The sequence below is a fragment of the Pinus tabuliformis genome, chromosome 5_1, assembly GCF_031772625.1.
Source record: "Pinus tabuliformis cultivar Carrire ecotype Pingquan chromosome 5_1, CPIR1, whole genome shotgun sequence".
NCBI classification, from domain to species: domain Eukaryota; kingdom Viridiplantae; phylum Streptophyta; class Pinopsida; order Pinales; family Pinaceae; genus Pinus; species Pinus tabuliformis.
In genome coordinates, this window is record NC_142305.1 from 39,037,516 (window position 1) to 39,054,410 (window position 16,895).

The following is a 16,895-nucleotide window of genomic DNA, read 5'->3' on the forward strand; positions in this document are numbered from 1 at the left end:
TGTCCACAACAGGGCAAGGAAGAAAAACCTCCTTCACGTTTTACACAGGTGTCATGGTTTTAGAGAAATGTCAAAAATACCATTGCCTCAGGAGAACTGAATGCACCTCTGAAGTGACCTTGGGAAAATCGAGTTTTCTCCTAGCTTGGTTGGCCACATTACTTGCTTGATGAGTCAAATGATAACTAGAAACAAATATCTTTCCAATGAGCTATCATGAGCTCAATTTGGAGTTGAGAAAGGCATTAAACAGTTGACTGTAACAGCACTCTGCCTTTGGGCAGCCTCATTTGGCACATTTTGACCAGTCTTGTGAGATTTGATTTTTGATAGGGAAAATAAACTCCAAATTGAAAAATTCTAACTAGTTTGGAAAGTAGACTCAAATACCTTTCCAACGAGCTATCTTGTGCATGATTTCAACACCGGTAAGGCTTCCAAAAGTCTCCTACAAAAAGGTGTTATGCACAGAGCAGGCGCGCTACGCACAGAGCAGGCACGCTACTCACAAGAAGCGCGCGACGCACTGGGCTTCACCGGCCTGTGCAAATTTGCATGCGCGCTATGCACTGGGTAAGCGCGCGACGCGTATAATCTCAGAACCAAAAATTTTCACTTCTTCGTCCAGATTCATGCCAAATTGCCTCCAACTGCTTGCAAGTAGGTTCTTTACGTTTGCCCAGTGAATTTTGGACATGATTATGGTGTTTTGAATGTGGAGAAACAAGTGTTTAAGGTAAAGAAATTTAAACCCTATGTTTATTTCCAAATTCACTTCTTAGGGTTTGAAACAAATATTAGGGACTGTGTGGGGGTTTTCCAAACTTGTGCTATTGATATATGCCTGTGTCATCTATTTTCAGTGGTGTCCCTGCTCATTATTAACCTTAGCCTCACGCTCTTTCTTTGCCATTACATCACTGCTGTCATTGTTATGGCCATTGTCATTTTCACACTGTTTATCATTCATGTTATGACATAGTCCCATTTTCACTTGTCCACATCCTCCATTGACATTTGTCAAACACTGCCAGGGCTATTGTCACTTTTGTTCCTAATAGTTATTTCCCCCACATTACTCTCTTTTCTACTCACTTGTCAAATCCCCTCATAATCAAAGCAGTGACTGTTTTTTCATGGAGAGTTGGCCCGGAAAAGACATGGCGATTTGACACCTTTTGAGTGGCAATTTTGGCTTGAGAAAGTCAATCGACATCTGGAGGAGTTGTTGGCGAAGGCCAATAGAGACAAAGACATGCTCCGTCATATGAAACATCACTATTGGGCTCGCATGCACGTCGGTAAAGCAAAAATAAATATTTTGAAGAGGAGGTTGAGCAGAGCATTAAAACGGTGAAAGAGGTCTAATCCACTTTGGATTTTGGTTGAGGCTTCGGTGGCTGGGCATGATACATGATGGAGGGTCTTCACTCCGAATTTGAGCAAATTTGGAGAAATTTTTGTCATTTTGGAAATTATTGGCTTGCAAAACAGATTTTTCAGCCCAACGCGTAGCGCGTCGACGCACGCGCTTATGATTGGGACACTTGCTGGAGGAAAACTTTATAGTTTTGGATTTGTCATGGTAAGTTATGCATGCTCTAGTATGGCCAAGGCATTTCATCAAGTTCTGGATGATCAAAAGGGTCAAAAACACCATGAAAATCACCTTTCTGCCACCTTTTGCATCAGCAGGAAGTACTTGTGGGAGAATGAAATTTTGAAGGGGCAAATGAGCTCCAAATTGGGAAATTCCACTTGGGCTGGATAGCAGACATCCAGGGCTTTCCAACAAGCTAACATGAGCTTGATTCTGATGTTGAGAAGTGCCCCAAAAGCAGGTTGAAAGGCGCGCGACGCATAGAGCTTAGGCGCGCGACGCATAGAGATTTTTGGTCAAATTTTCATCTTCCAGCTCAGAAATTCGGCCAGTTTTCACTAGTTTCACCTTCTGATGTAATATTTGACTTATCTTGATGTAATTTGATGTATATGATGTAACTTTGGCACTTATTTACCTATTCTAGATGATTCATTCACAAAATAGCAAAAATGTAATGTAATGAATCAGTTTCCCTTCTTCTAGAGGCAGGTTGCTTGGATGCCTAGTTTTCAGCTCTATGTTTGGAATTAGTTCAAACTACTCCTAGAAGGAGGAGCTCGACCCCTAGAGGCTAGGAGATAGGTTGGCATGGTCTATATTATGTAGATTTTCAGTCAGTAGCAAGGGTTGGACTCTTGGGAAAAGCTTGACACTCTATTGTACATTCACTTCTGCATTTTTGGCAAAGGAAAGACCAGGGTTTTGCAGCACCTATTGGGATTCTTGTGGTTTTCATTTTTGATGGTGTGTTCTCTCAGTTATTTGTAAGTTCTTTAATGTTTTAATGTATGCCATTCCCTTCTTTAGCTTCTGAAACTAAATGAATGAGTAAGTGAGGTAGAATCCATTGATTTCAATGCTCTGCCTTTAAATTTGTTTAGTTTTATATGTTTTCACCAGTCTGGAGAGGATCCCTGTTTCCCCTTGCCCTTTTCAGCTCCTTGTAATTCTGATCCATCCATACATATGATCAAAAGGCATCAAAGCTACTACCTACCTTGTCCCAACTCGAATTCCTGCAAACATCTGGTCTCATCCCCGAGCCCAAATTTGTTTTTTTCCTTTTCTCCAACAAAACCCCAAAAAATTTTAAATCAAACCTACCTATCCATTTACTAGCCTAAAATCAATATCCATTATAAGTCATCTCAGCTCCTTTGAAGACCTTTTGCCGAGATAGACCCGGAGAGAGCCCTCTCCTGTCCTCGTAGGGCTAGCTACGAGGCTGAGCTTGGTTTGATGTGGCCTTGAGTCTCGCCTTCCCTCAGCCTAAGGCAGATTCCAGCGCTAACATAGTGGCGACCATACTGGGGAGAAAATGGTTTGCTTGTTGATGTCATTTCTTTTATAAGCTACAGACGGAGCCTGAAGTTATGCCAGGTAGCCTTCGAAACGCTTTTGCTTTGCATTAGCGGAAGTAGATAAACGTTGCTTCAGTCAATCTCCGGTCTAGCTTGTCATCGTGACATCTAACTTGTTAATTACCCCAGTACATGTCTCAAGTTCATATCTGATTGTTGATGGTGGACAACGATCAGACACTGGCAAGGCTGAAATCATTCACCTGGCGACTCTAAATCATTTTCGAGATCAGATCCAAAGACTCCACTGGAGGATGATCCCGACTAGCAAAAACATGAAAGGAAAACATGGACAGATCAGGTATTCAAGTTGGAATTTCATCCAAGACATTTTGTTCTTTGTCATAAATTATTTCTTCTCTTTTCCCAAGAATTTCAAGAAGGCTTTGCAAAGTATATTGTATTTGAGAAGAGATCCTCGGCCTGCAGTTGATTCTTTCCCTTTGAAGATTGTGAATACCAAAGATTTGCATTCCTTTGAGCTTGATCAGGATCCTTTTTCTGAATTTTGTGATGACCATCTTCAAATTGATGAGCCCCAAGAGACCAAGACTGATTCTATACCTTTTGTACATACCCCTATACCTTGTAAAATTCCAGATCGGTATAAACCTCTTGTTTTACCTTCTTTTCTTCATGCTTTCCCCAAAAACTATGATCTATACTTGCCGAGGTTTGACGGTGAATGTAAGAATGTCAACGCTGAGCAACATGTGCAGAATTTTGAGTCCTTTCTTGACCTTTTTGAAGTTGATGAAGAGGATGTTAGTATAAGGATTTTTGCTCTTTCTTTGCAAGGCAAAGTCAAGAGTTGGTTCAAAACCCTGCCTGATGCGAGCATCTCAAATTTCCGGCAGTTCGTCAAAGTTTTTCTTGACAGGTGGATGATCGGACAGAACCTTTTCTTGATTATAGAAGAGTATAACCAGCTGAAAAGATTGCCAAGGGAGATAGTACAACAGTTTTCAGCCAAATTTAATCAAGTTTATTATTCAATTCCAGTTGAGATAAGGCCTACTCCTAGATCTGCTCTCTTGCACTATCTGGGTGCCTTTGATCCGGAGATGGAGTTTCAGCTAAGAGAAAGGAACCTTGCAACACTTGAAGTGATGCAGAACAGTGCAGTAAATGTAGAAGCTCACTTGCTGATCCGAAGGGCAAGGTTGAAGGAAGAAGAGATGAAAAACATAGATCCGGAGGAATCAACATCTCTAGAGGTGAAGCTTGACATTTTGGTAAGTGCAGTGGAAAAGATGATGGACAAGATCAACACAAGGAATGAGAATAGTGTTCACGCCCATGGCTCGCTGATTGAAGAAGAACAAGCTGTTGATCCAAAACATCTTATTTCTTATCCCAATTGTTATAGATCTGATGATGATTGTCTTATTAATCATCTTGGAGAAGAGAGATCTGTTGATATGACATGTATGCTTGATGATGTCTTTTATACTGATGATTTGCCTCAGTTTGATCAGTATGATGATGATTATGTTCTCCAAACAGAAGATAATCTTGCAGACAAATCAGCAGCTCGCTTGTGGGCGGAAGAAGTTCACTTACAACAGCTCGAATACAGTGATCAACCGATGCATATCAGCTATGACAATGATGAGGAAAGTGCAGCAAATTTTGAAGTAAGTGAAGGATCTTTGACTTTTTGTTTTCATTCATGTCAGTTCATCAGAGACAACCTCCATGCAATCAGAAATCAGCTGTCAACAAATCTTGATTTGGACCCTCTTGAGGGCGATGAACACTTTGTTCTAGACTTCTCATATTCAGCTTTGCAGTCCCTAAAAGTCATTGCTTGTCAAGTTGCAGATGAAGACATGGAAGCTGGCACATGTGATCAAATGATACGAGAAGATTTCATACCATTTTGTTTTGAATCATCTCAGCTTTGGAAGGGAAAATTGCAAAGTAAATCTTCAGTAAAGAATGAGCAGCATGTAGGCAATCATGTAATCACATTGGAACCAATAGAAAATGGGTTGCAGCAGTCTTTTCAAGTTTTTCATGATCCAATAGCTGATGTTTTGGATGAGGTTTGCAGTCAAAGTCCTTCTCCATTGACTACATGTGAGCCTGAAACGTGAACTGATATAAACTTGATCTGGCGGCTGGTTTCTTTGTCATTTTCAGCAGAGGTCTCGTCACAAGGCTCAAATCAAAGTTTGCATTCATGGTATGAGGAAAAGAGAAGTAATCCATTGGATGAGCTAAGTTCCAGTGTGCTTGAATTTCAAGATCCTTATGCAGTGTTTTTGGAGGCAGATAGAGGATCCATATCATTCAACGGATCTGTTTCCAAGTTGTCATGGGAGTTGCCTTTCAGTAGTTCTCTCTTGTTGTTCATAAGCGAGCACTTGCGGAGAATTCAAACAGCAGATGGGATACTTACTTGGTTGCATTGGTTGTTTCATTTCACTTGATCAGGTGATGAATGAAACTGTTAGAGTAGGTTGTGATGAATAAGCTCCACTTTGAGCATCATTTTCAGTTTGTCGGTTGTGTTTAAGTATCGCGTCAGTTTTTAGTTGAGTCATGCGTCATTTGTGAGTCAGTTTTCAGTCTTGTTGTTAAGTTAGTTTGTGTCGGTTTTCAGTCATGCATTTTAGCTTAAGTTTTTGATTCCATTGCCCAATGGATGAAGGCATTGTCTGCTCTCCCAAAGATCTGTCGTTCTTGGCACCTCCAAGGAGCTACCATCCCCATTGGAGCCAATGTTAGTGTCAGTCTTTGCAGCCTTCCTCCAGTGATCAAACATGCTCTTACAAAGTGATTTTAAGGTGTCAAAGTCAAATTTTGTCATTTCAGTGAGTCTTCAAGCAAAATTTGGTCACTAGGCATTAGGTCTAGGGTTTGCTTTCACTCCTTTCAAAGTTGCCCAAATGTCAGTCTATGTCACTATTCAGCTGAGTCTATCATCATTTAGAGGGTTTTTATCATCATGTCAGGTTCCATTGGGTCATTTTACACCTTGTTCATGCTTAAGTTGCCCCTATGCAAGGTTCATGTCCCTCTCCTAGGGTTTTGAAGGCAATTTCTCTTGAATGGTCAAATCATTAGCAAAACTTGTATCCAGATGTTCATACACCTTCCCCTATCCTTCATGTACCTTATTAAACACCTCCCATCACTGAGATCCCCCAAATTCCTCATTTTCGCACAAACCCTAGTTTCTTGCTACAACCTAGCAATTTTCTAGGTTGGGCCTATGTTTTGCCATTTTGGACCCCTTCCCCTCACTCAATTTCTGAGATTCCACTTTCCCATACTTTCTAACATCCCTCCCTACTTCCCAAAATTTCCTCAAGAATTTAGAAGCTCCCTATCCCCTTCATTTCGCTTCATTTCGACAAATCTCTTGTTCCGCACATCGGGGTAAGTATTACTCAAATGATGTTTCTGAGCAATCAAAGATGACTTTGGGAAACATGAGAGAGGTTTTTATCTACAACGGGTCAAGGAAGAAAAACCTCCTTCACTTTTTACACAGGTGTCATGGTTTTAGAGAAATGTCAAAAATACCGTTGCCTCAGGAGAATTGAATGCACCTCTGAAGTGACCTTGGGAAAATCAAGTTTTCTCCTAGCTTGGTTGGCAAAATGACTTTCTTGATGAGTCAAATGATAACTAGACACAAATATCTTTCCAATTAGCTATCATGAGCTCAATTTGGAGTTGCGAAAGGCATTCAAAAGTTGACTGTAACAGCACTCTACCTTTGGGCAGCCTCATTTGGCACATTTTGACCATTCTTGGGAGATTTGATTTTTGATAGGGAAAATAAACTCCAAATTGAAAAATTCCAATTGTTTTGTAAATTAGACTCAAATACCTTTCCAACGAGCTATCCTGCGCCCAATTTCAACACCGGGAAGGCTTCCAAAAGTCTCCTACAAAAAGGTGCTACGCACAGAGCAGGCGCGCTACGCACAGAGCAGGCGCGCTATGCACAAGAAGCGTGCGACGCACTGGGCTTCACCGGCCTGTGAAAATTTGCATGCGCGCTACGCACATACTGCATGCTACGCACTGGGTAAGCGCGCGATGCGTATAATCTCAGAACCAAAAATTTTCGCTTCTTCGTCCAGATTCATGCCAAATTGCCTCCAACTGCTTGCAAGTAGGTTCTTTACGTTTGCCCAGTGAATTTTGGACATGATTATGGTGTTTTGAATGTGGAGAAACAAGTGTTTAAGGTAAAGAAATGTAAACCCTATGTTTATTTCCAAATTCACTTCTTAGGGTTTGAAACAAATATTAGGGACTGTGTGGGGGTTTTCCAAACTTGTGCTATTGATATATGCCTGTGTCATCTATTTTCAGTGGTGTCCCTGCTCATTATTAACCTTAGCCTCACGCTCTTTCTTTGCCATTACATCACTGCTGTCATTGTTATGGCCATTGTCATTTTCACACTGTTTATCATTCATGTTATGACATAGTCCCATTTTCACTTGTCCACATCCTCCATTGACATTTGTCAAACACTGCCAGGGCTATTGTCACTTTTGTTCCTAATAGTTATTTCCCCCGCATTACTCTCTTTTCTACTCACTTGTCAAATCCCCTCATAATCAAAGCAGTGACTGTTTTTTCATGGAGAGTTGGCCCGGAAAAGACATGGCGATTTGACACCTTTTGAGCGGCAATTTTGGCTTGAGAAAGTCAATCGACATCTGGAGGAGTTGTTGGCGAAGGCCAATAGAGACAAAGACATGCTCCGTCATATGAAACATCACTATTGGGCTCGCATGCACATCGGTAAAGCAAAAATAAATATTTTGAAGAGTAGGTTGAGCATAGCATTAAAACGGCGAAAGAGGTCTAATCTACTTTGGATTTTGGCTGAGGCTTCAGTGGCTGGGCATGATACATGATGGAGGGTCTTCACTCCGAATTTGAGCAAGTTTGGAAAAAAATTTGTCATTTTGGAAATTATTGGCTTGCAAAACAGATTTTTCAGCCCAACGCGTAGCACGTCGACGCGCACGCTTATGATTGGGACACTTGCTGGAGGAAAACTTTATAGTTTTAGATTTTTCATGGTAAGTTATGCATGCTCTAGTATGGCCAAGGCATTTCATCAAGTTCTGGATGATCAAAAGGGTCAAAAACACCATGAAAATCACCTTTCTGCCACCTTTTGCATCAGCAGGAAGTACTTGTGGGAGAATGAAATATTCAAGGGGCAAATGAGCTCCAAATTGGGAAATTCCACTTGGGCTGGATAGCAGACATCCAGGGCTTTCCAACAAGCTAACATGAGCTTGATTCTGATGTCAGGAAGTGCCCCAAAAGTACGCTGAAAGGCGCGCGATGCATAGAGCTTAGGCGCGCGGCGCATAGAGATTTTTGGTCGAATTTTCATCTTCCAACTCAGAAATTCAGCGAGTTTTCACTAGTTTCACCTTCTGATGTAATATTTGACTTATATTGATGTAATTTGATGTATATGATGTAAATTTGGCACTTATTTACCTATTATAGATGATTCATTCACAAAATAGCAAAAATTTAATGTAATGAATCAGTTTCCCTTCTTTTAGAGGTAGGTTGTTTGGATGCCTAGTTTTCAGCTCTATGTTTGGAATTAGTTCAAACTGCTCCTAGAATGAGGAGCTCGACCCCTAGAGGCTAGGAGATAGTTTGGCATGGTCTATATTATGTAGATTTTCAGTCAGTAGCAAGGGTTGGACTCTTGGGAAAAGCTTGACACTCTATTGTACATTCACTTCTGCATTTTTGGCAAAGGAAAGACCAGGGTTTTGCAGCACCTGTTGGGATTCTTGTGGTTTTTAGTTTTGATGGTGTGTTCTCTCAGTTATTTGTAAGTTCTTTAATGTTTTAATGTATGTCATTCCCTTCTTTTGCTTCTGAAACTAAATGAATGAGTAAGTGAGGTAGAATCCATTGATTTCAATGCTCTGCCTTTAAATTTGTTTAGTTTTATATGTTTTCACCAGTCTGGAGAGGATCCCTGTTCCCCCTTGCCCTTTTCAGCTCCTTGTAATTCTGATCCATCCATACATATGATCAAAAAGCATCAAATCTACTACCTACCTTGCCCCAACTCGAATTATGCAAAGATCTGGTCTCATCCCCGAGCCCACATTTGTTTTTTTTTTCCCTTTTCTCCAACAAAACCCCAAAAAATTTTAAATCAAACCTACCTATCCATTTACTAGCCTAAAATCAATATCCATTATAATTCATCTCATCTCCTTTGAAGACCTTTTGCCGAGATAGACCCGGAGAGAGCCCTCTCCTGTCCTCGTAGGGCTAGCTACGAGGCTGAGCTTGGTTTGATGTGGCCTTGAGTCTCGCCTTCCCTCAACCTAAGGCAGATTCCAGTGCTAACATGAGCCACTTGCCCAAGAAAAAGAGCAGCTATGGGCCAATATCATTGACTTTGTCAATGATATTTGGCCATCTATACAAGTTATCTTTGAACAAAATGATTTAGTCAAAGAGGTTGGTGAAGCAATTCAAAGAGTTAAGGCCGAACTTAGAAATATGCTAGAAGAAGCCTCAAGAATAATCCAATTCCTTAACTCAAAGAATAAATATGAATTGCAGGAGCTTGACATAGCTAACAGGACTAGCACTATACTAGAGGTGAAGAAAGTAATCACCAAGAGGAACTTGATGATGCAGCTTGAGGACAAATGCCAAACCATAAAGCTAGCTATAGGCAAGTTCATGGTCAAATTTGATGCTCTGAGGCAGAAAGGTCTGCCAAATCCAATGGTAATAAATGACAGGTTAATGCCACATGAAGACTATAACAAGAAAATCAGAGAAGTGGCAAGGGAGCAAGCCAATAGTTCCTCTATGAAAGGGATGCCTACAGGAAAGGTTCTTTACCATACTTTTGAGAACCTCTTTTACCTCCAGCATGAGGTAAAACATCTTTTTGTAAACAAGCCCACCTTTGCAAAGTACACAAAAGCTGATGAAGTCTATAGAAGAATGGTAAATACTAAATTACCAGATACAGAAACTTGGGAAAAATTAAATGATTTACTATGAAAATGCAAGGTAAACAATGGATACAGAGCAGTGAAAGAAAAGCAACAGGTCAACTAAGTCAAAGAGTATCAGATGTAAGAGTATCAGTCAAAAGGCAAAGTAAAAGGACAGACAGCTTAAAGAAATAGCAAAGGAGAAAAAGCAGCAAAAGATCTGACAGCAGAGCCAAATAAACAGGGACAGCTTGCAGTAGTTACATATCTATCTCTATCTTCTTGCATGAAGATATTTCTTTTTCCTTGAATAAATCCTAAAAAATAGTTTAGGATATTTTGTAACTATTTTTGTATAAATACTTCATAATTCGAAGTATAGAGTGTGGATTGCTTAACATTTCTATAGTTGTATTGATCTGAAACCTAAGGGTTCATTGTACCATTTTTTCAAGTCAGCAGACTGGACTGAGTAATAAAGGCATTGCATTATAGGATTCATGTGTTGGGCCACTTCAATGAAGTATTTTCTATTTGTCAAATTGTTATCTACTTAAGTGTTTCACATACTTGCATGTTATCTAAATTGAATGAAATAACTGGAATATTATTACAGAATTTGTTTAAGTACACTCTGTCCTGAACAGTTATTCATTTTAATGTTTTCTTCTGATATCCAGAGTAGGGAATCCTTCATTGCTCCCTAGTTTCGATTGACCTCTATCATTTCCCTCATTATCCGATTTGAGGAACCCTTAACTACTCCTTGACCCCGATTGAAAACCACTTCACCCTCTAGCCTAAAAGATCTGAATTTACTCAGCTACCTTGCCCTGTAAACACTATCTTTAGAACTTGATTCAGTCCTATTTTCTTGACACTTGACCCCATAGCCCAATGGTAAAGGACATCCCTTTATCCATCTAAGTCAGTGATTCCACCACCAAATCAAAATCAAAAGCTTAAATAACTAGCGTAAAATCAATTAACTCAACAAAGTTAAATCATAAAGAGAGATCCCTCTCTGAGCATTAGGAAGGTTAGATCCTGATCTCAAAAGTAGGTTTGTGGTTACCTCTAATATTTCTTTTGATGCAAGATAACAACTCTAGGGAAATTTTAGAGTGATAACACTCCCTTAACATACTGCTCCCATACATTGCCTCTAGGACTGGTTACTACCCTTGTTTAACCCTTACTACCCCCTGCAAACCCGAGGTACAAGGCTCGCCCCTCTAGCACAGACTTATTTCATGTTTAGAGACACTTTCCACACAGAAAAACTCACACCAAAACAACCCAACACTCTCCCACTTGACCTACTCCTGATCTAGACCTACACAACCAATCATAGAAAAACAACAAGACGTGCCTCTGTTTCTTCTTCACTTGAGCTCCAAATGCATGTGGCCTATTTCAAAGGTATATTCCTTATGTTTGATGCACTTTGGATAATGAAATGAGGTATTTCACTCCTTTATTTATATGTTTCCTTAGGGTAAATGACCAACCCATCAAGGAACACCAAACTTGCCAAGCTGACCTGCCTTTTGAGTCATTTTTCCCATCACACATAAATAAAAATTAATATATCCATTTGTAGACCTCCTTGTTGGTGCTTGAAGCCACCCCTTGCTCCTCTAAGGGTTGTCTTCCATCTCCAAGCGTCAAATCAACAAAATTCATCACGGTTTTGGCCAAAATCCTTTGGGTGCAAAACCCCCACCTTGTGTTCTAAGCCCACAAAACCCTTTTGTGGTTCCCATTCCTCCACAACCCTGAACCCTAGGGTTTGGAGTACCTTCTGAGCTACAAACATCAACACTCCCTCTTAGCAAGGGAGGTACTTCCAAGACTAGGAAGTAACTTATCATCATTGTCACTGCTGGCGACACTAGCCTAACTCCTGGTGCCCACAACTCTAGCAAAACCTGAAGCATGGATTGTGCCCTTCTCGGAAGTGTCACTACCAATGGAAGACTCCTACTTCTTTTTCTCTTGAAATTATTTTAGGCCTTTCCACGATTCCTTCTTTCCAACTGTAGAAGCACCCTTGCTCCCCACTGACCACACACTCTTCTTGGGTTGTGCATTCTCCCTCTAAACCTTCAAACCACCGTCAGAAATTGGCTACCTCTGAAACTCTGGAACCTGGACCTTCTCTTCCTTCTTCTCATGATCTATAGGCTTTCTCTTCAGCCTATTTAGACCATGCTCTCTAACTCCAATCACAAAAAATAAGGAGTTAGAGCCTCTAGACCTGAGTATCGCCTTCCCACCCTGGAACAGTAGCTCAAACCCCATATGCTCGATCACTGAGATAAACAACACGTTATATCTAAGCTCTGGTACAAACAATACATCTTGAACTCACATCAATTGGCCTAAATCCAACTTGAATGGCACGACACCTAATCCCCTGATCTCCTTCTAAATCTTATCACCCACCATCATGTTTAAATTCGAGTCCCACTCAGCTAGAGTCTCAGACACATCCTTGGAACCTGTCATGTGCTTTGATGCACCATTGTCCACATAACATGCAACCTAATCGATGATACCCTGAGAGAAATGAGATTTCAAAGAAAAATCCTCACTCTCCAAACTCCTAGAGAGGTCATCTATCTTGGTAGAAGTGGTGACACCTACAACGTACTTCCCCTTCTTCTTCTCATCATCTCCTTGCTTCTTGTTTGGACACTTCCTCGAATAATGACGATACTCACCATAATTGAAACACTTAATCTTATTGAAGTCCTTCTTTTGCTTGCCCTTCATTCTTGTTGCAAGTGCCACATCATCATCAAAAGGCTTCTTCTTCGAATGAATATCCTTGTCTCGCAACTCTTCCTGAATGAAGTCATCCCACATCCTATTCAAGTTTGGTAGCTTCTCTATGGCAATGATCCCTTTGATGTACAACTTCCATTCTGGAGTGGATCCCTTCAAAGTAATCCTTACCATCTCATATTTTGTAATAGTCACCCCGATGGCAGCAAGCTCATATCAAACCTGAGAAAATATCATCAAAAACAAAGACACCCCTTCACCTTCTGTCATCTTGGTGGCCTTCAACTTATCCTATAATACCACCTATCTGTTCTCATTCTTATTTTGGAACAGATCCTGAAGAGATTTCCACATATCATGGGTAGTGCTCTTCCCAGACATATGAGGAATCAAAGGATATTTGACACCATCTAGGATGATCAATTTGGCCCTCGTATCCATCTCTTCATACACTTCCAACTCCTTAGGGTCAGTTGGCTTCTTGGTCTCTTTCTTGGCAAAGTCTTGGATCTTTTCACCATCAAAACCAACTGGATCCTTTCCTTCCAAGGACCATATTTGGACAAACCTTCTGACCTGTCCTTAAATTGTAGACCAATCGACATCTTCGACATTGTTATTAATCCTTCAAAAACAATGTGACCAACTCTCGCTTAAGTTGTACTTCATTGTGCACACTCTGATTCACTGGCCCTTCAAAGTAGCTTTGATTCCATGTTGATTTTCAATGACACTAGAAAATCTAGGTTTGGGTCTTAGAATCTCTGACACTACTAATCCAAATGCCACAACAAACTACTTTTCATAATGAAATATAAACAACAGTAAATCAACTAGTGCACAAAATAAACAACCTTTTACAATTTTTCTGTAACACCCTCCTACCACATCTACCCAAGTAACTAGCCAATCGGGGTAAATATGAGACAAGAGGCTACTATGATTGAATTTGACCTCCTAAGTGACCTTAAGGAAGTGGAATCAAAGGAAACATCACTCACAGTCATCCAACATCACCTTCAGAATGCTCAGGAGATATGTCAGCGACTCAGACAACCTGTCCCTGGGTCCCACTGATGTTCTGGACATCGTAGGCCTCAGTCGATCCCATGTTATGGGCAAGAGAGCATCCAAAAAGCCAAAGTCACTCTCACAGGTTTGTGTGCAAGTGACCAGAGAATAAAATTTCTAGTTTTGTACGCCAACGACCCTGGGATTTAAGACACTTTTTCAGTCCCAAAGCCCAAGTCACTACCCAGAATGGAGTGATAGCTCAAAATTAGTAAAAGTACAGGGAAACAATGATGCAAAAGCCATAAACTGAACAAGACCTTAACCAAACCCCTACTAGCCATGAAAATCATTTCGTTAAACATATCATCAACATGTAACATGTTATGCTCCTATACCAATAGGTGTCATATTTCATGATTGACTGGTAAAAATCCCAAATATGTTCATCCTTTCCATGATGCAAAGGTTTCCATATTTTGAAAAGATCAAAAAATAAAAAAATGTAAAGAGGGTATGCCCTAAAAGAAAGATCAAAGGGCAAAAAGAATGAAATGGTCAAAAAAGAAAAGAAATGAACCCCAAAGAAAAAGACCAATGAAAGTGTGCTAGTCCAAAATGCCACTACTATTCTATTTTGAAAAAGAATCTCATTGTGTGCAGTTAGTTGACTCTTGCCACAGTTGATGGATGGCCATACAGCTTAATCTTGGCCAGTTCCTGTTTGAATTTCTTGTTTTAGAGATAGAGAACAAAATCTGTCCAAACGGTTCAATCTTGGCAGATAAATAGATAGAGAGAGAAGCAAAGGAGCTCAACAGTAAAATCTAAGCCCTTGGAAGAAATAAGGACAGACTTAGATAGGATTTCCATGAAAAGAAAAGAAAATTTGTAAGGGTTTGCTAGTCCAAGTGCACCCATGGAAGAAGAAGAAAAAATGTTAGGTATAATAGGCTGGGTAGGCAGTTTTGGTGTTGCAGAAGCATGCTTATGATTAATCTTTGTTTCTCAAGAGGTTCATCTTATTGTTATCATAAGTACAATGGCAATTGTTTGGCTACAAATCAAGTGATGCATGTCTAACTTCCCTTCACACTTCTCCCAAAAAACATTTACTAATTCCCCCCAAGGATATTGAGATATGCTCAATACTCTTAAATTACTCCATTTCATGAAAAGCCGAGTAAAATAAAATTCTTGCTTTAGACACTAAACCACATTTCTTGTGTAAAACCTTTATTTTCTCCTAAGCCTAAGTTGTTGAACTTTATAACTTGGCGCCTACCTTTCATAGATCCATTTTGACCATTAACATTATTATATAAATCCCTATATCCCTACCCTTCCCCCGTATTATATAAATAAATAGTAACCCGCAAACATTAATATCCCGCCCCGATTTATTATAAATCATAACGCTGCTCATCGGGAATTAATGATTTATCTGAAATACATTAAGAACCCCCCCCTGTGCTCATAAGGAGTTAATTAACCTCACGTTAATTAACAAACCTAATCACAATCCCGCAACCTTGCAAACCTATGATAAATAACCTCGATGCAATATAAAACTTTAAATACATTGTATGGGCCTCGCGCTGTAACCCTTCGTCCGCTCCAAAGAGCGTCGACCATTCGATCGGCACCCTCCCATCGGACAGCTCCAGATCATATCGCGCACTCCCCTTCATCTGTAGTTTACCGCCCGGGGAGCCGGCGGTATTGCTACCGTACCTGGGACACGCGGCGCCCTCCCACCATGCTCGCGGCCCCTCCTCTCGAAACCGCCTTGGCTCATAAGTGGTGCGGGCCAATACCGCTTACCGCCCTCCCACTGACATCATCGCCACATCACCGCCACATCAGCATCCGTACCCCACATCATAACAAAACATCACGTCCCGATGACGTCATCCGACCGAAAAGTGCCAAAAAGCCCTGCGAAGCCAATTTTTGTTAAAAAACTCGTAAAAACTGTCATTTTCACCCATTTTACTCGTTGTTTTCGCGAGACTGTTGCATGCAAATTATGTCCAAGCAACTGCAGAAGCTCCAGTCCGCCACCCGACCAAGCAAAGACCAGCATTCTGCTCCTCAACTCGTCAGTCAACCTGCAAATTACACTGGTTCGCCTCCATAATACAGGTATTTACCCCGTTCCACCTCCCGAACCTGTATTTTCATTTTCCTCTGCAAATTATACCTTTAAGAGCCAAATTCAAACTCAAGCAGTCCATAATTGCCATACCAGCCCATTTAGAACTGCTCTTTTGTCCTTTTTTCCATAGAAATTCAACCTCCAGTTTAAAAACACAGAGAATTGAACAATGGAAGCCCCTGTGGCCCTCAACGTAGTGCCCCTCAATGCACCTCATACAGACCAACATCATTTACCCTTGGCCAACAGAGATTTCCAAATAAAAGACCCAATTGGTTGCCAAAATCATCTTCATACTTTTTGCCTAATCAGAAACAGTCATCTGAACAACTCTGATATCTATGGAATATGGGAATCCAATCTCCCCAGGTATTACCTTCCCTCAGTCAATGTGTTCCCATATATTATTCGCCACTGCTGTGCCAATTATGACCCTGTCAATAAAGCAGTTATGACTCCATCACAAACTGTTCTCTTTTACATAACTGCTAAATCTATCAATGAGATGCTACACTTCCATCCAATTCAGCCTCTTGCTCCTCTGTCCATGGGATTTTTACTTGAGAAAGGCTCTCAACTGTCCAGTGTAGAAATAGCCCGGATTGCTAAGATATTCATGAGACCATATTGCCAGCCACAAGGCCCACCTCCTTATTTGTATGTCTCGTTCAATGAGACTGGAAGAATTATTCTTGACATGATATCAGTGATCTTGGGATTTAGGTCCAGTGAATATGTGGATGAGATGGTCCTGGTTCTGTTATCCACCTTTACTCCAGGACAGCCCCCTGCTATTAAGTATGACTATGCCTCTTTCATTGCTGACAAAATCCATGCTCAATTTATGAATCTGGAAAGAGAATGAGTGTTTAAATACACAACTTTTATATACCATCTGCTATTGTATTATCACCCAGACAGTTTTATATTTCCCATCAGGAAATTGGATTCCAAAGGAGAGAGGAGGTCTGTGATCTTTTGGACCTCTGTCTTCCACA